General features: G+C 37.2%; 1 pseudogene; it reads right to left on the bottom strand.

The window, feature by feature from the left end:
- Positions 1-11,141: 11,141 nt before the first annotated feature.
- Positions 11,142-12,646, bottom strand: LOC136842509 (pro-resilin-like; annotated as a pseudogene).
- Positions 12,647-24,031: the final 11,385 nt, after the last annotated feature.

Below are 24,031 nucleotides of genomic sequence, written 5' to 3'. Positions count from 1 at the left end.
TCTTGAGTGGTATGTTAGCAACAGGAAGTTACATCCAAACCTGTAAATTTACAGTCTTTTACGTTAATTTTAGATAATTCATCTATAAGGTTCATGTTATGCCTTAAAATGCCCTTCAGATACTAAGCCTACCCATTTTCCCATTATATTGGAAAGAAATTTCTCCAGCCTCCCTGTGGTGATCTGTCGATGCCACGATCGGTCTTAGTGCACCCTGGGCACCCTTCCTTGACGTGGATCTCATAGGCTGCCTCAGGGCTAAATATATGGGATCTCTGGACTTTCCACTGATTTTACTCTATGTTCTAATTTTTCTCTTGGGTTTTGTCTGGATTTTTGTCAACGCTCCTTTGTTTTTTGTTAAAATTGCACTGTACCCCTAATGTCCGGTTTTTGTTGCAAGCCCATATGTTTTTCATCGTTTAACAATTGTTCTAACTTTTATTCTCGTATTCTACGGCATCCATTACTACTAACCGCCCCCTTTTGTCTGCCTTACAAATCTTATGTCCCTTACTTTCCAACCTATCATGGGCCATGCAACCTCTCCGGAAACACGAATCTGTTCGACCTAATCCCCGCCCACATGGCCCCTCTGCAAAAAGCTGCCATCCCCATTTTTGTTCTTTATCTAGTTCCCTTTAAGCTTCTAAGCACATTTCAATGAAATCGTGACTCCCAATTCCCATGCAAAAATTAAGGCCATATCCTAACACAGCACTTCATCCCTACTTAGGAGTCTCTTAGAAATGTTCTTGACTAAACCAAAAGTTCCCTTTTTTACCCACCCTGACCTATCGAAAATGGCAAACGAGTCTATTCTCGTGTAGCTGAGAACTATGGCGGGGCACATACTTTACATAACTGGTAAATTCCTTTGAGAACGTTGTTCAGGCTGGGCCCCGTATTTCCTTCCGCCGCCCTTCCTGATTTTTCTGCTTTCTCATCCTTAGTTCTTCCAATCTGATCTTTTTCTTCCATGTCTTCTCTTCATGATCTCTTCTGCAAAACCAGGAAACGTGTTCATCAGTGTCTCTCTCGTATCTTGTCCAGCGATTTCTGGTGCTACACAGCTCGCTATGCACCTTAAGAAACTGGATTTGTTGGTCTGTCACCGCTTATCCTCCTTTCACTTTCATAATTAAAAGTTGTTGATAAATATAAGCAAAATTAAAAAGTTGTTGATAGTACAAATTAGTATTCGTTTTATACTTGTTTCTAATTTAGAATGTATGATTCCGCATTACTTATGTTAAGTATTTGCATTAGTTTCAGACCGCGTGATCTCGGATTTACCTGCTACTTTTTGTTTATTACTCCTTTGGCAATTAACCATCTGTATCTAATTTTATTCATGTTTTTTTTATTTTGTATGACTAAACTTTCAATCTCTTGTAGCAAATATGTTTTAGTTTGTGATCACCTGATCCCGGGATTATCCTGGATTATCTTTCTGTTTAATACCTTGACAATTGACCATCTGGTATTCTTGTTCTTTTGTTTACTTTGTAACCTTCCTTTCATCTGTTCTATCGGTGCTCAGACGATGCGTTAATAAACGAAAGCGCTTGGTGCTGAACTTGCCTGTCATTTTCCTGTGGGATTCTGCTTATATAATTATATATATATATATATATATATATATATATATATATATATATATATATATATATATATATATATATATATATATACGCTTAAAAATCACAGTAGATGCAGGATTCTTTTAGTGTATAGTTGAAATCCCAAGAGTAAATTTTTTTTTTTCCTGTGGAAGTCGCTTATATATATAGAAAGCATCGGCAGATTTTAATGCATTTAACATACGAGTAGGCAAGTATTGAAATTAAATATTTAGGACAAGAGAGAGAGAGAGAGAGCAGAGAGTGAGAGAGAGAGAAGAGAGAGAAAGTTAGCAAATGCAAGCTCAGGTTGTCAATATGTTCACTAGTAACTTATTATTCAAAATAGATGTGTTAGAGTAAGCTGCATGCATATGAGAGAGAGAGAGAGTTGTTAAATTTGTAATAATGCCCAGATATGTTATCAATACAAGTTAACTCCATAAATATGTTTAAAAAGAGAGAGAGAGATATATATATATATATATATATATAGTATATATTTTAGATTTGAGCTATACAAAACAATGTTTAATTTAGTGTTTATATCTAAAATATACATGCTTATAAAAATTGTATGATCGCATGTGATCATTTATAAAAAGAGAGATAGAGAAGAGATAATTAGCAACATAATGCCAGGTAACATAGATTTAACATATATCTAAATATAATATGTTTATAAAGGTGTTTATATAGAGAGAGAGAGAGAGAGAGAGAGAGAATAGTCACTGTCAAGACATCAGAATGAAAGTGAAAAGCGACATACAAGCGCCTATCGCGGTTCGTCGTATCAAAGCTGAAAGCCGAAGCCTGCGCCCCCCGACTTCGGATATCACAGTATTTCTTCCAAGCGTTTTGATTCTAAAACACCACGTTTCTGTGTCTATTTCTCAGTTGTAACAATCGCAGCTTATAAATGAAAAATTCAAAAATATTGATAAACAAAAGATTGTTAAACAGAGATTTCATATTACAACGACAGGACAAAACCTCTCAGAACGACAATGTTTCTAAGAATGTCAACAACACATTCCGTCATCATGCACATAAACTGTAGTAAAACAAAATAGTTCTTATTTTTTAGGCAAATAATCGTATTTGTAATGAAAATGTAAATAGTTATTGCTTCAAAGATGAAAGAGGGAGATTTATTGTTTTTCGCAAGGCAATGTCTCCCACACCTGTAATGTGCTCACTGGCCGGTATTCTCACCACTGCAGTTTGCCGACCAGTTACAAGATTAAAAGCAATGAAGCTTAGCAATGAGTGTTGTTTGCTCGGCACGCTCAATCCACTTGTCCACTCCATTTTCATAAGCCTTCTCACGTGTATTATCCTCAATATTGAAGAAGTCGAATGTAAGCAGTTGAGATTAGGTGGGAGCGCTGTCGACATACCATGCGCCACCCCATTAATAACAGCCCTCTCTCTCTCTTCATTTCGCGAGGTGTTCACGCTATCATTAGCCTGTATTACGGGTATGTCGTCTTCCGAAAGAGAGCACAGTTCCGTATTTGAACCTTTGTTTATGCAATGACTGTTAATGAGTTAGCGACGAATAAACAGTGCTTGAGCGCAAGTTGCACGAGTTGCAAAAGCGCGCTGGCATGCGAATTTCTCGATGGTTTATCGCCAAAAGAGAAATGTAACGTACTTCATGTTCGTCTCTAATTGTAGTCCATACCCTTAGATTGTCTTCATACTTGAAAATATATTCACAATGAATCATGATAGTCTTCGTTATTCATTCTCGACATAACCGTTGCACAAAATAACAAACAATGAGACTTATCCTTCATCATATTTTTAGCAAGTCGTGTTCTAGCATGTTATTATAGCTCATAAAAATAACATTACAGCTCATGTATCGTTAAGGTAAAACTTGAACATTCACATAGGGTTCGCAAATTTCCTAGGTAATGAATAGTCAGTTAGGCTTTAAAAACCATTTAGTGTCCGAAATACCGAAAATAAATGTAGCAAACACACAAACAAGCAATAAAACCACTCCACTGAATACGCAGAGCCCGATTTTTCATAAAACAATAAGGAAAATTTTCATAAAACATCGTCATGAAATTGACAGACTGAACAGGTCGCTTCTTCTTTTTTTTGCCTTTGTTACCCTTCGCACTTTGCCTTTTTCTCTCTGCAGTTACGTGACCTTTCGACAAAAATGCAAACATACATGTCAAGATCTTCACCAGACTCTTCCTTTCTGTTCAACAATATTTCGTCCGCCTGATTATCAGCCTTCGAAGTGCCGTCTTTCTTTACTCATCTCGTTAAAATAACAGAACACGTATCGTTGTAGCGCTATTTTCGCCATTTCAAACAATTATCGCTTTTTCCATGGTCATAAGTGACTTATTTTCATCTTTGCAATACGTCAGCGTTTTCTTCCTAAGGCAGTAGCTTAGTTTAAAAAGTGCTCTCCGCGACACCATACCATTACGACTGACGAGCTTTTTCTTTCCCAGTGCAGCTAACGCTCGACTTACCACCCATTGTAACACACAACTGCTGGTTTGCCCATGAACTTGTTATTTCGTCCACTTTACTTAGTTCCACGATTCATACGATCAGCCACTGCTTTCTTCTTTTCTTTTCAGCCTACGCTCGCATTACTTCACGCTTCATATTTTTTTCTCACCAGAACAAACAAAACATGTTCTCTGACACAACTTCATTACTATGTTTGTGCCACTTCACAAAGAATCAGCGTACGCAACACAAGGCCGTCCATGACCAGCACTTGTGGTATGTATAAATATTTCGCACGGAATCGGAGCGTTCTGATGTCGCATTGAGGTCCGACAGGCAATGCTTGGCCGAGCTGAGAAAGGTGGGAAGCTGCTCGAGTAGAGTTTCCAGACAAACCGAGCTCCACGGATGTGAGCCAATAATAATAATAACACACACACACACACACACACACAATAATAATAATAATAATAATAATAATAATACAAATATCGGCAAGAAACTACGATGTCAAGTGAATTATATCAAATGAGAAACTGTTTTTCTAAAGATTTTTAATATATATTTACACCGATTATCAGTGTGATTTCTTCATCAGCTTTAGTGATTGAGCAGACAGCACAGAGGTCAGGGTGTTTCGAAATATACTGTTTTCGCATGGGGTCCTGATATGGACAAAACAAAAGTAATAGAATGTGTATTATTTAGTTTTCTCTGAGCTTAATATTTGTGGCCTTCCAAACAAAAGAGACCAAATCATTTTCACCTACCTGAGGTCGTCATGTTCATAAGCCTTCGTGGGTGTTAACACTATCTCTTGCCATTACATGGCACATTGGTGTCGGGAGCAATTGAAATTACTGACAAGCAGTTGAATGATAACAGCCAAATAAAGCAATTACTGAGTTATTTGAAACATGCAAAAATATGATTTCATACCCACATTTGAGGAGAGAAAGAAATGGGGCACAGTTTTCGCTGAAAGAGTTTGCATTATTCCATGATCAGTCCTTTTTGATGACATAGTCATGCTGGGTTGTGAAATGTAGTATAGGTTTCAAATAGAAGCATAGTCTGGTAGCCACTGATTAAAGCAGAGCTCAAATGATGTCATTTTATGATTTTTCTCTCGATCAAAGCGTAGCACCGATCAGATGCGGCATTATCCACTCCAAGAATGAACCACAATAGCTTTAACGTCTTTCCTCTCTGTTGCCGAGTGATGTTGCCAGCTGACAAGCTTGATCAGATTTTCAATTCACGATATAGAACACTATAATTTCTTCTTTGTTGCTGCCACTTGTGCAGCACTCACTGCTCAGCCATGCCTGACTCGAGCAGGATCCCTCAGGCCTTCCACTTACTTGCACGACAGTCAAGAATGATTTTTGTCCCAGTTTGATCAGATCATCTTACCGTATTTATTGACTGAGAACGCAGATGCAAGCCAGCATCCAGTTCTTCTGAAGAAGTTTGATTCGGTTGTTCATCTGATATTTTTCCAGTCGCTAGCCATGGCTTCGGGTCAGCCTGAAAAATCACAGGCAAATGAAAAATATTTAATAGAAATCCTGGAACAATGTACTTGGAGATAGGCCATAGCAGAAAACTTCATAACTTTCCATTTGTTCCTAGGAGGGGGTGCTCTACCCTGAAACACTCCAGTATATACAGTGATATATAGCAGTTATTATATATATATATATATATATATATATATATATATATATATATATATATATATATATATATATATATGTATATATATATACATATATATATATATATATATATATATATATATATATATATATATATATGTATATATATATGTATATATATATTATGCTGTATATATAGTTATATATATATATATATATATATATATATATATATATATATATATATATATATATATATATATATAGCATATAGTTATTATAGCATTGATTAGCTGATTTATGTTGTGGTTTGAATGACAACACAAACCTCACTTCATCATTCTTCTCTCTCTTCTCCAAGTCTCCCTCATCTTCCTCTTTTCCTCCTTAACACCCCTCTACCTTCCTCTCTCTCTAATTACCCTCTCGCTCTCTTCCTCTCACCTTTCAGCTCTTCCTCACTCATTTCCTGTTCTTCCTCTCTACACCCCCTACCCCTCTCTCTCTCTCTCTCCTCCAACACCCTCTACTCTCATCTCTCTCTTCTCCAACTCCCTCACTCTTCCCCTTCTCCTCACTCTACCACCAACTCTCTCTCTTTCTCTTTTCAGTTAAGATGAAAGAGTTGTCTAAGATTTTGATTATTCTTATCTCCATTCTTTCTCAAAATTGATACAGCCCACTGAAATTATGGATTAGACATTCACAAAGTCATTTTGTTATACATGTCGCTTCCTTTCGTTTGCTCTCACAAGGACTATCATCTCACATAGTAAGTCAAATGTAGCACAAAATGAGATATGAGCTGAGTCCCGGCAGAAAGTTTGTTTAGTTAGCTGTTCAATGATAACTGTGCCTCACTCAGGCTTGGTAGTTAGTGATAGCAGCCAATGCCATTCTTTTCAGATAGTAAGTCATGTTATTGATCAACAAAGTTGAGTTGCTTGGAACACACACACACATACATAGTTACTTACATGCATCCATTTATATTATTTATATATATATATATATATATATATATACATATATATATATATATATATATATATATATATATATATATATATATAGTAGTTAAAGTAATACACATAATAATGATAATAATATTAGAATGGCATTTCTGTAGCCGTTGAGTAGGCTGCTCCTTCATTTAGCGCGTAAAAGTTTTCACGAATATATTATAATTATAGTAGTGTTGAACAACTGCAGCGCAGAATATTTCTTTTCAACAAAGTTCGCTCACAGCAGGAAAAAGCCTTTTCCAAAAGTCAATAATAATACTAATAATAATACACACTACGGATGTACTGTGCCGTACAGCAAATGATTCAAACTATTTCCTGCTTCAGTGCTAATAGTGGTAACAAGATGCTTCGAGAAAGAAGATACGTTCAGCGAAGACGTCAATATTGCTATCATCTGTAACCGTTTCTTACTGAAATGTGAAACACCAACCCAGCCAAATGTTTCAATACTCAGATCAGCAGAAGATTACTGATGGGAAGGAAGAGCGAATGAACTTAAAAGACTGGCTGACACATTCATGATACAAGCCAGCCTTTAATGTAATGCACACTGCATATAGTGGGTACAGTGAACTTTAATTCATAAAGAAACACATGCAGCTAATATATATGTATACATACATATAGCAGCATACATATATATATACATATATATACATATAGCATATATTTATTTGTTACTATATATATATATACAGTATACAAGAAAGAGTGTATATACACACACACAACATGTTATGAATGTCGTTATCATCCACCCCATAGCGCTTATCGCTTGATAGTTAAATGTCACGGTGATGTGAAAAATTGTATATATATATATATATATATATATACATATACATATATATATACAAATGCTATACATATATATATACATATACATATACATATATATACATATACAGCTATATACATAGCATGAATTTTCATTATTTATTTGTTTGTTGTTTCGAAAGTTTACAATCAATAGTAATAAAAGGAATGATGATTATGATTATGGGATTACAATAATAAACGTATATCACGTGACAGCTGTTTCTTCATCGCACATAATAGTCATCTCCGTTTTTCAGCCCGATTTACTTTCTGTTTCATTCTCTTTCATAGGTGTTATTTCATACCTCTACTTTCCGTAATGCGCTTTTCTGCTGTTAGTCTTCTATTCTTCTCCTTTTCTAGTAAATGTTGTAGTTTATTTGTAATAATAATAATAATAATAATAATAATAATAATAATAACATGCCAATATTCATAAACATAAAAATAAAACAGAGTGATAAAGAATGATGGTGCCATCGAAGACACCAATAGCCTGGGACTAAAAGATACCTGGAAGAAAAAGCACTTACACTGTTATCACAGTCAATATAGCTGCGTATCACTTTCTTCACGGAATAAATTCACGGCGTATAATGATTCAATCTTATATATTTTAGTCGACCTCGTAGCCGCGCAGCAACATCACACGGAGAGTTAAAGGAAAAAAAGAGAAAGCAGAACATATAAAGACAATCAACATACCTTCATTCGCGCGACTTCACCTTCTTCTATATCTTTCATACGAGTTCGCCAGATCAAAGCGATTTATTTGTCAATTCGTAGGAAACGCTTAGTAATAATGTCGAGAAAGACTACCGGCAACTGAGTAACGAAAGCTGTGAGATATACGATTTATGAAGCAACGATGAAAATAAGAAAACCACTTCAGTAACAGCAAACAAACAGGTAAACGAACAAACACTGGCCAGCAATAAATAGTGTCATGCATCAACTCCATACGAACGACATGGCCCTTAAATCCTTCCCAGCACTTGGCTTCGTTCGCGCCGTTGTCGGCCGCGCTCAAGCTCCGCGTTAACGTTACGAGTACCGCACTACGGGTCTCCTAAGAATGGCCATGAGCAGATCCTTCTGAGGCACCGGCCGAAAATATCTTCGGCGGTATTCCCGGTGAGCATCCGCTTAGCCTTCAGCCCCGATCATCAGTAATCGCCCACGCAGCGACACAACGCCGTCAAATCCGTGCCAGATGCCGTTAACGCAGCACCGCCCGCACTGTTCAGACCGGCGGTTGATCGTGCCGATGCTTCCATTATTCTTCTATTCAATGAATCGATATGCCACCATGGCGCGTGTCAATACGGCTAAGGGTCTACTGGAGTGGCGTCGCAACGAATGGCTACACGGCAATGGAAACGCGGTTGGCAACGGGAACGGTGCCAAAAAGAATGGCACGAAGGATACGGTTTCAATGAAGTTTAATGGGAATAAAAATGGCAAGCATTAGTTCCGGTCGGGAATGGCCAGGTTTGCTAAACGGCAACGGCTACGGAGTCGCCATGGAGACTCGCCGTGTCCAGCGGTTACCTGTTGCCTCAGCTACCGAAACGGAAATGACCGGAATGGAAAAGTAAAAGACGGTAACGAGAAATGGAAAGAAAACGGAATAGTACGGCAGCTGGCAGCCTAACGGCACAACAGAGCAACCAGTTGTCGGTTGTTGAATAATGATGTTGAGCACCGTTTCCAATGAGTACTGTCGTCATTATGGAAACGCCGAGCCACATGGAGTTTTGAGCTTAGCAATAGCAGTGAGTCAGCGGAGCATCATTTGGGCAAAATTAGTTCTAGGTCAAGATACTTTCCTCTTGTCTATTATGACATGTACAGTACATATAAGCATATTTTATAGTTAAATACATTTGTCACCTGCATATACTTCAGTCTCTGCTCAGCCGACAAATGAACATTAAAAGACATTTACAGTTATGAAAATATTTGCTACCGAATAGTTTCCGCGTCGATATCAGTAGCTGACGCCGCTTCTCTAAAAATTCAGAAATATAGATAGTGCTTGGAATTGAAACATTTGAATGAAGGTCAACAGATTATATGATCACCATAATACCATGTGACATGTTTTCAAGAATAGGCAACATTGTTAATGAACAAAAGAAGTTGCCTGAGTGTAGCAGAAGGTTCATAAAGGCTGTCAAGAGGCCATAACAACTGCCAACATCGTCAGAAATGTCAGTATTTGTGCAATACAAAGACAATCACAAAAATACTTTAACATATTGAAAGCGAATAATTGTTTACTTAGAATAAAAATAGCGCTAACATGATGAAAAGCCACTCACTGTGTCGGCCTGCGATTGTCACATGATTTCGAATTTTATTTTAGAACTGCATTCAAAGAAAAAGCCTTGTTTCAAGGCAGAAAAGTTTACCTGTATATTAATACGGTATTTACAGTTTTTCAACTACTTTCAGGTAAAAGATACACAATGTTAAGGTAGTCAATCAGTTATTTAAAAGGTTTTCCATAATATATTTTCTTCATCTCCAAAATTATAGAGTAATTACATTCCTTCTCAAAAAACGGTAGTTTCATTCATTGATAGATACCGTTTTTGAAGAATAATAATTTTCTATGAATTTTTGGAGATGGAGAAATGTTATGGAAATTTAACAAAATAGCTGATTTGACGCCTTGAAAACCTTCTGTATACTTACCTGAAAAAAATTAGTTAAGGAAAATTTATTAAATTACCATATTGACACTTGTATACAGATAAAACTTTCTCTGCCTTGAAGAAACCAAAGGGCTTTTCTTTTGAATGCAGTTCATTTGGATGAATAATCTTCTTGCAAAAATAAAAATTCAGAAGTCATATTGAATGTGATGACAATCGCAGTTACATGTAACCTTTTCGACCCAAGTTAATTCAGCTTCATGCATGTTAAGTATATTTTTTATTCTAAGTGCAGTAAGTTATTACAGCTTCAAGTATGTTAAGTATTTTTTTGTGATTCTAATGCAATATTGCCAAATGCTTATTACTGACATTTCTTATTTGATGACAACGGTTGTTGTAGTCTTATTGTAACCTTTATAACCCTTCTACCTACCTCAAGGCTTAACTTCTTTGTTCATTGTAATGACATATTCTCCAAAGCATGTGTCACATGGGGTATTATGGGTGATCATATAATCCTGTTATTAGTTCCTTCATTCAAAAATAATTTCAGATTCAAAATACTATCCTATATTTCTACAGACACAGAGGACAAAGAATATTTGGCGTCAACACTGATATCGATGCGGAAATATTCAGTGGCAAATATTTTCATAACTTGCTTAAACTGTCTGCATTTTGTCTTCATTTATGTGTCAACCTAATTAGGATAAGTATATGCGAGGTTGATGATCATATTTAATATATAAAATATATATATATTACTGTACATAATCTAATATAATAAGATAAGGGGAGGGAGAGAATAGCCTTAAAGTATAAAATGTCGTCGTCTATCTTGAACTTCATAATTCTTTTTACTTAGAATGGTGCTCCATAGCCATTGCTTGGCTCAGCAGGGGCTCCATAGCCATTGCTAGGCTCGGCAGGAGCTCCATAGCCATTGCTAGGCTCGGCAGGTGCTCCATAATCGTTGCTTGGGGCAGCAGGTGCTCCATAACCGTTGCTAGGTTCAGCAGGTGCTCCATATCCGTTGCTGGGTGCAGCAGGTGCTCCATAGCCATTGCTTGGGGCAGCAGGTGCTCCATAGCCATTGCTTGGGGCAGCACCATTGCCGTTAGAGCCATAACCGTTTCCGTTACCGTTCTTTCTTCCGTTTTTCTTTCCATTTCTCTTTCCGTTACCATTCTTTTTTACTTTTCCATTTCCATTGGATCCATAGCCATTATTTCCGTTTCCATTGCTTGGGGCAGCAGGTGCTCCATAGCCATTGCTTGGGGCAGCGGGTGCTCCATAGCCATTGCTTGGGGCAGCAGGTGCTCCATAGCCATTGCTTGGGGCAGCAGGGGCTCCGTAGCCATTGCTTGGGGCTGCACCGTTGCCGTTGCTAGAGCCATAGCCATTCCCATTGCCGTTCTTCTTGCCATTTTTCTTCCCATTAGAGCCATTAGAGCCATATCCATTTCCATTACCATTCTTTTTTGCTTACCGTTTCCGATTAGATCCATAGCCACTGTTTCCATTGCCATTAGATCCATAGCCATTGTTTCCATTGCCATTTCCATTAGACCCATAGCCATTATTATTTTGCTTGCCATAGGGGACAACTCCAATCAGTTCATTAACTGAATAGAAGTCTTCGGCATCAGCGCAGTCGAAGTTGAACCACCAGTCACAGACGAGGTACTGTTGGTTGAAGATGGTGCCGTTGGGGCAGAGGAAGGAGTCCTGCTGACGGCGTCCATTGGGCCTGTCCTGGCAGATGTGGAAGACCTGGCAGCCAGCTTCGGGGTCAGTGTCAGCATAATATCCAGGGACATTCTGGGCGTTGCAGTCGAATCCGGTGTCAGGAACAAAGGCTAAGACGGGATAATCTTCACCAGGAATACCACCTCCAGGGATATTTTCAGCCAGTGCCTCAAGAGGGATCTACTCCATAGCCATTCTTAGGAGGCCCATAGGCATTGCTAGGGGCGCTCCGTAACCATTGCTTGGAGGCGGGGGGCCCCGTAGCCATTGCTAGGCGGGCGCTTATCAGCAGCTGCGAGGCCAAGAAGAGCTGAAAAAGAAGCAAGTTGTAAATCATAAGGAAGAGTTTAAAGTTATCTCGTTCGTATGGGTTGAGTGCATGACACTGAAAAATTCTTATTTATTACTTGTAGTGTTTGAGTTTCATTTACCTGTTTGTTATTTCATATTTACTGAAATGGAAGAGCTTTTCATTTTTCTTATTTTCATCATTACTTCATAATCGTTATATCTCACAACTTTCATTCTCAAGATTGCCAGTATTTTATCGTGCGTAATTCTTTTCTCGACATTGGTACAAAAAGCGTTTCCTTACCACAGATGACTAGAGCCTTCATCGCTGATGTTATTTGTAGGCTTAGACAGTGAACTCGTAGAAAGATCTCTGAGGAAGGTGTAGTCGCTGAATGATGGGAAGTGAAATAGTTGGTCTTTTTATATGGATTCTGCTTGGGGCTTTTCTCTTTTTTTTTTCCTTTTGCTCTCCGTACCAGTGTGACCTTGCACGACTTACTATATCGAGGTCAGGCTTCACGAAAATGCTCTCGTTTTTGAGATCATCTATAAAATACCGTGGGCACGAGTTCCGTAGGAAAATTGATACACAGTATATTGATATGTGCTGGTGTAGAAATCTTTCTTCAAGGTTTATCTTTTAGTCCAAATATTGAATTTGCATTGTAGGTTCTTGTGAACAGAAGAATCTTCATTAAATTTACTATGAGTCTCCAGAAACGCCATGTTAACTTTATCACTCTGTATTTTTATTTTTATGATATGAAAATATTATTATTATTATTATTATTATTATTATTATTATTATTATTATTATTATTATTATTATTATTACAAGCCAAACTACAACATTTGCTAGAAAAGGAGAATACTAGAGGCCCAACAGCTTCACTAGAGAAAGCATTACGGGAAAGGGAATATAAAGAAGTATAGAATAACCTATGAAAGAGAATAAACAAAAGTAAATCAGACAGAAAACGAATTGGAACTACCCTCCACTTGCCCAATGTCAACGAAATAGGCGCTTGCCACCATGATAGTCCAGGATAGTGGCAAGTGAAGGATGTCCTGGTTATTTCTTTATCGCTGCTTGCCGGTCACGTGACCAATTAGTAGCCACAACTTGTCCACGTGCCAACGCCGTTGCCTCTTTACGGACAGTTGTCATCACTTTCCCCGAACGCCAGCATGTGCGAGAAGTGGAGTCCAAATGAAATTTCCAATGCTTAGGGAATTTATGAGGGATATGAATGCCTGTGGGATATAAGGCACATTGATTGCATGAACAGAAACAAGCGTGACATGGCAATGAATATGTTAGCCAAAGCTTTGATGAAGGAAGGCCTTCATGTTCCCAACGTTGAAATTTTAAGAAAGAAAATTAAGGTTATTAAAAGAAACACATGAACGACTTGTCTCTCTGTCAGAAAACACAACATCAATGGCGCAATATTTTAATGCACCGTGGTTCTCAGGTTTCATACACAAATGTAGGCCCTGTGAATAATGAATCACTAAATTTTCCATTGAGAGTGTTGTTTTTGCGAGGAACTATAATGGTTTATATTACATTGTTTTTGTCCTACATATTCTACATTGAAATTTAATCATAAAAACTTGTTCACAACACTATTTTCTTTTTATTCCTAAATATTTTGTAAATTTATGTGATAACTAAGCATATATAAATAATACAAGTTTGCTAGAAATAAACAAATGTATAGGTGGGAAATTGCAATGTATTACCTGTAAGTAGTTGTTCATGATATCAGTGATTGCCTGCAAATACTTTAGGCAAAACTTTGAAATAGTGGAGGCTGGCACCCTGAAGAAGTATGCAAGATGCAAGACTATCCCACTTGCCAAATAACGCAAGGTTATTTCACCTTAATCCTTTGCTGGGACGGCGTTTCTCATCGGTGTCCTTTGTAAGACATGTGAGGCTCCACCAACATAGCAGTTCTCAAACGTCTGCAACATCCATGCGCATATGTGTCTTTATATTCTGTAGGATCTTAAGTAGCTAATTCAGTAAGTAGTGTGGTGGAGCCCTCCTAAACTTCCTCTCTGCCAAAGCCACTTCCTCACCCATATTGTACGTTTTTTCTTCCTTTTGTTATTCACAATTATTTCTAATTCCTTTGCCAAAACAACAACTGCAGCATCAATTGCTACATCCATGTCACTGGACATCTTGATAGCTACTGGCTGCAAATACTTTTCCGCCAAACTATTCTAGTGTCAACACTTACTTGCCGGGTAAGTTAACTTGTAGCTAGCACTAGCAGCTGCTAAACTTTGCCCTGTGTCAACGAGGCTTTAAGAAACCACCTGCACCATTAAAATATATATATATATATATATATATATATATATATATATATATATATATATATATATATATATATATATATATATATATATATATATATATATTATATATATATATATATATATATATATATATATATATATATATATATATATATATATATATATATATATATATATATATATATATATATATATAAATATATATATATATATATATATATATATATATATATATATATATATATATATATATATATATATATATATATATATATATATATATATATATATATATATATATATATATATATATATATATATATATATATATATATATATATATATACATTCGTGATGTTGCCTTGTAATATGTATATAATATGTATATCATCTTATAGTTCTGATATATTTGCTCTTTCATTTATCATGTATTATATGTAATATTAATAATTGTTGAAATAGCGTAGTAGCGGAAGAGAGAGATTCGAGTTTTAGACCAGATGTGCCATCTGTCGTCAGTTCAGATGAGAGGGCGCTTTGTTGTGGGTTAAGCGCTGACAGGTCAGGAATAACAATTGCTGATCTGTTCTAGAAACCAACTCGGGTTTTTCGTTTTGTTTTTAAAACATGCCAATCATAATTAGCCTATTGCAGTCTGTTAGATCATGTAAAGGTTTCTGTAAAAGCTTTGTCCCATACGAGAAAAAGAGAAGTGATTTCATCTCTTTTTTCGTAGACGCCAAAAAGACCGCGAATACACGCCAAAACGTTCGAATACTATACCGTTAATATAATTCTGCTCTGAAGCCAAGGGTGAACTATCAAGACTTCCTAAATGTCCTTCAGTCTCACAACATACAATGGACTCAAGCTTGAGTCAGAAACGGAAAAATTCCAGAGGATTAATTCAAGGAAAGGTAAACAGTCTCAAGTTATAGTCAAAGTAAAAAAAAGCAAGTCATTTCTGTACACTTTTTGTCCTCTCAACTTTTTGCAACGATGAAACTTATCAGGAGAGCCATCACTTCAAAAAGTCTGTATAAAGAGAGAGAGAGAGAGAGAGAGAGAGAGAGAGAGAGAGAGAGAGAGAGAGAGAGAGAGAATCAAGTTTGTGTCGGCGACAGTGTCCTTTAAGGAGCACTGCAACTAACCTTCATCGAAGGAGCTTTTTAGGTTCTGAACTTTTGAGGAAACAAAGTTGTGAATTTTTATTAGTTTTGAAGTTCGGTCTCGAGGTTTTATTTCTATCTCGGTTTCTGCTTGAACTAAGTGATTTAGTGCACGAGTAACTTTCCGTATTTCGTAATTGTTTACTGTTATTATATACCACAAATTCCTTTATTGATATCATAAAATAGTATCCCTTAATAGTTTAGTTCAACTGAACCCATGGAATATCTATCCTATGCTCACTTGCTTCAAAAGTAGTATCAAATATATATGTATATAATCTGACGTAGTTTTTTCGGGAGATGTATGGTGTACGGTGTCACCACAAAATTCGTCAGATTCATATTGCACAAGAAGTCACTTCAGAGGAAAAGGCTCAGCAAAGACTGGCAAACTTTCTGATCCGTCGAACTTACAGAGAAGAAAGGACACAAATCATCTTAATAACTCATTAATCTTGCTCTGTATTATATACAGTAGTAGTACATAACTATGTAGATGTGTATGAAAATCAAATCTGTATATCTCATGCATTAAAAATGATATAGACTTGGTTCATTTTATAAACCACCCACAGTCTGTAACGGTCATTTTGTCGTCAGCCTTTCTAAACGACCGCTTATGGTTGATAAGTTTTGACTATTGTTTAATCCTCCTTTTCTAAACTTGACATGCAGCTCTGTTCTGAAACTTTACAACAGATTATCACCCATGCCTATTAAGGAAAAAATAACTTATTATGATTTATTGGTTGACCTAAGAGCTTCATTAATTGGGACGCTGTGTCTGAGCCGGTAGGACCTTCCAGGTGTTGAAGAGCCCCTTCTTTCTGTTCTGAAAAGGCTCCCCATTAGATAGAAATTGCCAACCACTCTACTGCTTCAGTGAAAGAGGGAAATTTAAGCTATAAATATCATGTATATTTACCGAAATTTGCATATTCAAGCAAACTGACAAACGTCTTTTTCCTCAACCCCATTTCTCTTGTAAGTTTTTCGTATGTTTGAATGGCTGCAGGCGGTTGGATAATCATGAATTAAATCTCTGTATAAAGCAATGTTGGAGCAGAATGCTTGCCGTTACTTTCACTCGTTACTCGGTCACAAATAAAAACTGTATTTCGTTCCTTCCTCCGGTCAGTCCATTTCGATAATATTGAGTTTCTGAAGCAACAGAATTGCCTCGTTTGCTGCAGCTGCCTTCGGAAGGAAAAGTGACATTAGTTATTTTTGAAAGTTTCTTTTTCTTCAGTTATCAAAGATTGTTTTATATTGTTTGTAGTTCTGTACCATTACGTGTCAAATGTTTGTTTTTCTTGTAGTCTGCAACACTTCTGTTATTTTAAACTGTCTGAAAATTGAGTCTAATGAGAAAGGAGTTCAAATTAACCATGACAAGGGCCACATCCATCTTAGTTGAGCTTTTTTGGCTACCTACAAAAGCAGGAACTGTGTATACAAGATATAATGTGCTTTGAAAATACATCGTGATTAAGAATACAGAACTGAAATATGCAAGAGGTTTCTTAGAAAAATATCTCACAGGAAGTAGAAACACACAAAGGAGTAATAATTTGGCTATAGATTAGTAGAGCCTAGGTGCAGCAAAGACATTAGAAAAATGGACCTTTGTGCAATACAAAACTTGGTAAGTTGTCAAAACCCAAAATATTTGATGACGCTGTTAGAAGAAACTAAGATATATGGCATAAAAAATAGTTGGGGTATAAAATGATCTTAGGGAACTTCATAAAAGACACCGTATAAACAATTAGTGTCATTAATCCTGATAGAATAGCGCTTGTATGTGGTTGCTGAAAATCCCTGGGGCTTAATTTTTATTTTGTCATCGAATTTGTAGAAACTGCAACAGATTCTCACCTAAAAAGAAATTTCTTTGAATCTGAGATGTTCCTTTGATTTCCGTATCTTATTTGTTGTCAATATTGTTTTTTCATAAACTTGATTTCATTTTCATCCTACATTTTCTTCAAAGATTTTGGTTCCATGTGTTCGTTTACAGGTATTTTCTGACTGTTGACTTCTCTTTCCTAAGTCTACATTGTACACGACAAAATACGAAAGAGAAAAGTAAAGTTAGTAAATTAGTGGTTTCTCCTGCAATGGATTTAGCTGAGCAAATATTTCCTGAAAGCAAAAAAAGAAGAGCAGTGACTGTAATCTTTCTTACGATACTAAAGAATGACACTTTACAGACAGGAAAATGAAAGTATTTACACAACATAAGCATCCACAGACTCAGCTTAACATCTCGACACCTACTGATTAATCTCACCCAAGAAATCCATCAACACTGGGCTGCCGGATTGAGTTTTCTCCCAGGATTCCTTGTTGAATTTTAAGAGATCTTAGAGAGAGAGAGAGAGAGAGAGAGAGAGAGAGAGAGAGAGAGAGAGAGAGATCACAACGCAAATTAATCCCAAAGCTTCTCGTTCACCTGGAATGATCAGTGTCAGTCTGCAAATTGCCGATGGCCAAACATTAGCTTAGGTGAGATCACTTCCTTCGGATAACTCTTGTAAGCATGCAGTCATTCTCTTGGGTTTAACTTAATATTAAAAAGCTACTGTGCAGAAATAGAGCCCCGTGAAACTCTTTAGCTTTGATTGAAACTGATCGTTTCATGAGAAATCATCCTGTATAGGAGCTCAGAATCTTTCTTGAATACGACCAACAAAGAGCCTTCTGGCGTCCTCACCCAGTGACGCGAACACGGTTCTGGAATGGCACAGTTGATCGATTTATTTCTGGTGGTTCTCGTTATTGTTCCCTTTCGAAAGGTCAATGAAACGGCTGGGAGTATCGTTGTGTTTATGTTGACTGTGATTTGTGGCATCTTTTTCTTCTTGTGAGTCATATTTTTTATTGTACACGAGGGACATTCTCCCCGGGTAACGCGAAGTGTACCTTTTCAGGATGCTATTTACTGCGTTGCAAAGCCCTGTATTTAGAAAGTACTTAAAAAAAAAAAAAAAAACCGGGATCCTGGATGTCATTTGAGGACCCTCATAAGATTTTTTGGAAAGGAAACAGATATTTTAGAAAAAGTTTGATATAAGTTCTGTCTGCTGGAAGAGCAACAAATATTGCTGAAGTAGGTTCGCCTTGTGCAGGGCTTATATTGTACTTCCTCTTAATGAAAGTAAACACAAAAACACTTTTACCAAATCGGTCATTGTTTGTTCAGATGCAAAGAAAAACATTCTTGTTGTTCAGGGAAACCACTTCATGGAATTATAGACTTTCCCAACGCCAAATGTTCATTGATAGTTTATCTCTCTCTCTCTCTCTCTCTCTCTCTCTCTCTCAAAGGGCTCAAAGGTTTTATAGGTTCCTATCCAGAGGTTGTCATTTCGGTCATACATTTGAAGGACGAGACAACACGCACCTCACTGAACCCTCAAGTATTAACCCTGCCTGCCGGTCCCCGATAAAATTTGGTCTGCTTTCTGCATCACCCAAAAATATATATTTTTGGACCTCCCATTTTTCAAGTGCCCAATTTCAATACTTTTTGCTTTGTTTCTATAAAGCTAAATCGGTAAATTGGTCATTCTCAGCACAAGAGAAATGCACCAACTAAAAACGAAAAGCCAGTCAACAAGACCTTAGAAAGTTCTGAATGATGTAATGGTCTAATGTTTATTCCCAACTTCTTTCTGTCCTCTGTCTGTTTGTCTCTCTTCCCTGTCCATCTGTCTGTCAGTGTACCTGTCTCATTTTAGAATTGTATTATATTAATAACGTATGAAACTGCAAACTCCTTTTAGGAACGGAAACAGAGTCATTGTATATATAATATTTAATTAAGAGTTGCAATATGCTGCATTCTAGGGTACTAAACTTTAAAATGAAAAAGTCAGTCAATGGCTGTGGTTTCTATTCTGTGTTATATTATTCTGATTAATTGTCTATGTGAAGAATATCCTTTCGTTGCTCTGCTGGTCTCTCTCTCTCTCTCTCTCTCTCTCTGCTTCTCTCTCTCTCTCTCTCAGACTCTCTTGCTTGAGTCTCTATCTCTTTGCTTGAGTCTGTATTTAAATAGACTGCATGTTATCCTCCCTACCATTATTTTGAGAGCAGCTCCCACTCACACTCCTGAGGCTTAGGGGCTTTAAATGGTGAATGTTTATGGCCGTATTGAGGTAGAAATCTACTGACAATTAGCATTCAAAAGGTGAAGAAGATTTATGATTCAATTTCGTAAAAATATCTTGAGTTATGACGACCTCTGATGAATTTTCCCTGGGCTGGAAGCTGCCCCTTTTCATTCACTGAATTATCTGATATCTGGATATATCATTAGCAGCATATCTCATCTCTGGTCCATAATGTCATTATTCCTCAGCATCACATTTCCATAAAGAAACTTTTCTGTCCTGCAGCCGAAAGAAAGTGGCATCCAAGTCTCGAGTGTTTCAAAGGCGACGGGAATTCTGTCCTTCCGGAGACTCTGTCCTCAGAAGATCTTTCCTCAGAGCAACATTCACAGCGAAAAGATATTGTATGAGGCACGTTTCTGCACTCTAGATCTGTTTTTAAAAGAAAGCCTCTTTCTTTTTCTCCTCGGCTGTTTAAAGAAAGCGTCTTCTTTCTTCTTGTCGGTTGTATGGGTGAGAAATGTAAGATCATCTTCGTTATACGACTTCGTAAGCATTCTGTTTTTTTATTGCTTTGTATTTTACATAAATATTTAAAGAGCAAAAGATGTAACTTCAAAATATGAATCATGAAAGATGGTGAATATCACTGAATCTTTCGACATCAAAGGCAAATCCAGCAAAACTAAAATGACGATTTCTTCAGCTTTAGAGTGCCACTGATTATATATTTCTGTCTAAATGGTGCCAATAAGTGTGATTAGCCACGTCATTAATCTTAATTATGCGAGCTGTTGGCTGTCATCATATCCAAAAAATTCTCATAGTATTTTAACATTTTCTCCCATGAGATGATAATTATATACTGAAATACAAAATTTGAGATACGAGATTCAATTTGCTCTCGCTGCTATACTTAATCCATAAGAAGATCAAATCTGCGGTTCAGCGTCAATATTCCTTTCAGAGGATTCCCGAAGAAACTTTAGAACAAGCTGTTCTTCCTTCGCAGACATTCGAACAAACTGATGTTATTTGTTGTCTTATAAAACTCGACTTTCAATTAATATGCACAAAATACAACTTGACTTCATTATGCTTAATTAGCTATCCAGCGTTTCTGAGGAAGATGTGCTTTGATTGCATCTTCATTTTAATCATTCTCTTCATCAATAATTCAGAAGATGTTTGGCTTTTGTGGATGGCTAACGTAGCTTCCTAATGGAATATGCAGTGATATAAGGGCCACTAATTAATCTCGGTGAGAGAGAGAGAGAGAGAGAGAGAGAGAGAGAGAGAGAGAGAGAGAGAGAGAGAGAGATGACGAGTACCAGCATTTCACAGAGTACCAGGAATGAAGCAAGATGTCCCTTATAGTAGCTAGCAGAGCTCAGGTTTCAATAACCCAAGTAAACATTGACTTACGAACAGCTCTCCAAGATGCCTGCCCACCTCCAGCACTGATGTGTTCCATTCAATCTCCATCACCACATTGCCGCTCACACCAGATAATTGACGGTTTGTTGCCGGCTTCCAGTAGTGTTAGATTATGAGGCACGATCACCGATTCACACTCAGCCCCCCTTTGTCTAGTAATATCCTTCTGGAAGATTCTGAAATCTGCTGGAAACTCTATTTCAGTTTTTTTATGATTAGACAATGCCTTTCTGTGGCTCTTATTTATCAATAAACGATCGTGAAATTATACTCTGATGTGTCCGATTGTTCAGATATTCTTGGCAACGAATAAGTTTCATTCTGTTAGGTTAAGAGAACAAATTCATTTTTTCAATGTTAATAACTTTGGAGCTTCGTTGAATCCGTCAAATGATCATCCGTGTCTCCTAGTCCTCCCAACACATATGGACGTAATTTCAGTCCCGTGGGACCTATCCAGCTCCCACGTGAAACACGCTGAAGTAAGTCATTATGGAAAAATAACTCAGTATTCTTTTGATGATTAGCATAAACCAAGCTTCAAAATCCATCCGCACAGATCATTAAAGATAAAAAAACTTTGAGACGCCCCCGGAGCTTTATTTACAGCCCTAGGTCACTGTTTTATTACGGCCTACATTTTCAAGATTGTAGTTGCATTTTCTCTCCAGCACTTTTAATCATAGAGTCACCAGTCTTCCACTTTTATTTGCCCTTTCCTCTTCCCTACATCTACGGGGCCTCAAAATTCTTTTTCAAAATGGAAAAAGAAGAAACTTTTCTTGACGAAGTTGAAAAGGGAAAGATAAACAAACCCGTCCATTTCATAGTCAGAAGCCTCTTTCCTAAACTCGAGATACTTTTAATATTCTTTATTTCCTGGATTCAAAGTGTTGCAAAGGTAGAGATGACTGTGGAGGAATGGTTTCAAGAGAACAAGCATGACACTAATATAGGAATCATATTTCTTGGTGTTTTCGTGTTATGGACGATGGCTAAGAGAAGAGGAGAGGATAGGAAAAAATCAATTGGTCATAAGGAAAGCTTTTATATGTTGAAATACATTTTAATCCGACGTTAATTTAATTGTTATTATAACTAAAGGTATTCTTAGGGACGGAAAACATAAGCTAAGAGCGAACTTACTGCCTGATTAAACTTATCATCCGGTCGATCGTTAATTTCCTACCGAAATAAACCACCGTCAACATTTGACTTTGCACAAAACTTAACTGATTCAGTTATTCCAGAAAATGTCGAGGTAATGGAAAACGTATTTGTATGAGATGAAGACAAACGCAGATGCCATGTGATATGACAATCCAACGGAGGTAGATATCGCTGAGACTGGTATCCATGCACCTGGGAGCATCCAACGTTCTCTCCCGAAACAATCGTCCTTGACTCTGAGGAACGACCCGCAGGAATCAAAGATGAAGATCACTGAGGAAAATCCTCTACCAGGTCTGTAGATGAGGCAAATAAGGCTTCCCTTAGATAAGTGAACCCAAATCTCACCATGCCTGAATCAGGTCGAGTTCACAAGTTTAGAGTGCTGTTACTGGTCTGGCCCATGAGTTTGTTGAAGACACTGATAATTTTAAATCTTCCTCCCCTGGCTGTTAAATTAAAAAAAAAAACTTATTTTTAAACGATGATGACTTGAGATGGAAATGTTTCTTCCTAAACTCAAATGCAAACGATTTATCTTCAGGGAATTCATATTCATGTTAAGAGAATTTTTCTCGGAAGAATGTTTGATTAGAAGAACTATCAGAAGAAATCCAGACTCTACCAATTACAAATAGAAAGCAAAGAGTTAACTAGTGCTAGTTTTGGTTTACATTAGAATTTTTTATAAGAACGTCAGTGTCTCTGTGTTCGCTCATGAGACAGTGCATCACCAGCCTGCGATCAAGAATATCTTCTTGCATATCTTTCTCATGAGTGATGAAATAAAAATTCTGTGCTCCTGAGAAATGAGAAACTCTTCTTAAATAAATCAATAAAAACAAGGAACAACCAGGGTCACTTTTCGCGGAAGTGTCGCATCATGATAAACTCCACCGTAATGGAACGCAAAGGGAGGAGAATCATCACCTATCTTGTGTTTTATGATTCACATAGATTCTCCTTCCTCCCAGCGAGATGTCTGAGAGAGAGAGAGAGAGAGAGAGAGAGAGAGAGAGAGAGAGAGAGAGAGAGAGAGAGAGAGACTTCCAGCTTCGAGAAAAGGATGATTAATAAACCGACAGAGAAGTGCCGGGAAGGCAGAGAGAGAGAGAGAGCAGGTGAATGGGTGAATGGAGAGATGATTAATGAGCAAAGACCTGTTTCCAGACGGAGAAAGAGGAAGAAGAAAAAATGAATTTCGGGCTTGTTGGGCGGTCAAGACGATGGTCCGAAGTTAAAAAGGGTATCACTCAACAAAGATCTGCTGAGGAAACAATGAAACTGGCATGCGAGAACCCAGTAAAGAAGAGGTGTAGACAGCCCTTGCTGAAAGACCTGAAACTATTGGCCTTGGGGTAACCATCAAACTGTTACTCCTTCTGTCTTGCAAAGGACAAGAGGCTGTATGTCGCCTCTTTTTTCGTGAAAGATCGTCCTGAGGAGTCTAACTAACACATGTTCATTTTTGTCTCAA

This window comes from Macrobrachium rosenbergii, chromosome 2 (assembly GCF_040412425.1).
Source record: "Macrobrachium rosenbergii isolate ZJJX-2024 chromosome 2, ASM4041242v1, whole genome shotgun sequence".
Taxonomy (NCBI): Eukaryota; Metazoa; Arthropoda; class Malacostraca; order Decapoda; family Palaemonidae; genus Macrobrachium; species Macrobrachium rosenbergii.
This window is presented reverse-complemented; position numbering and strand designations above follow the sequence as displayed.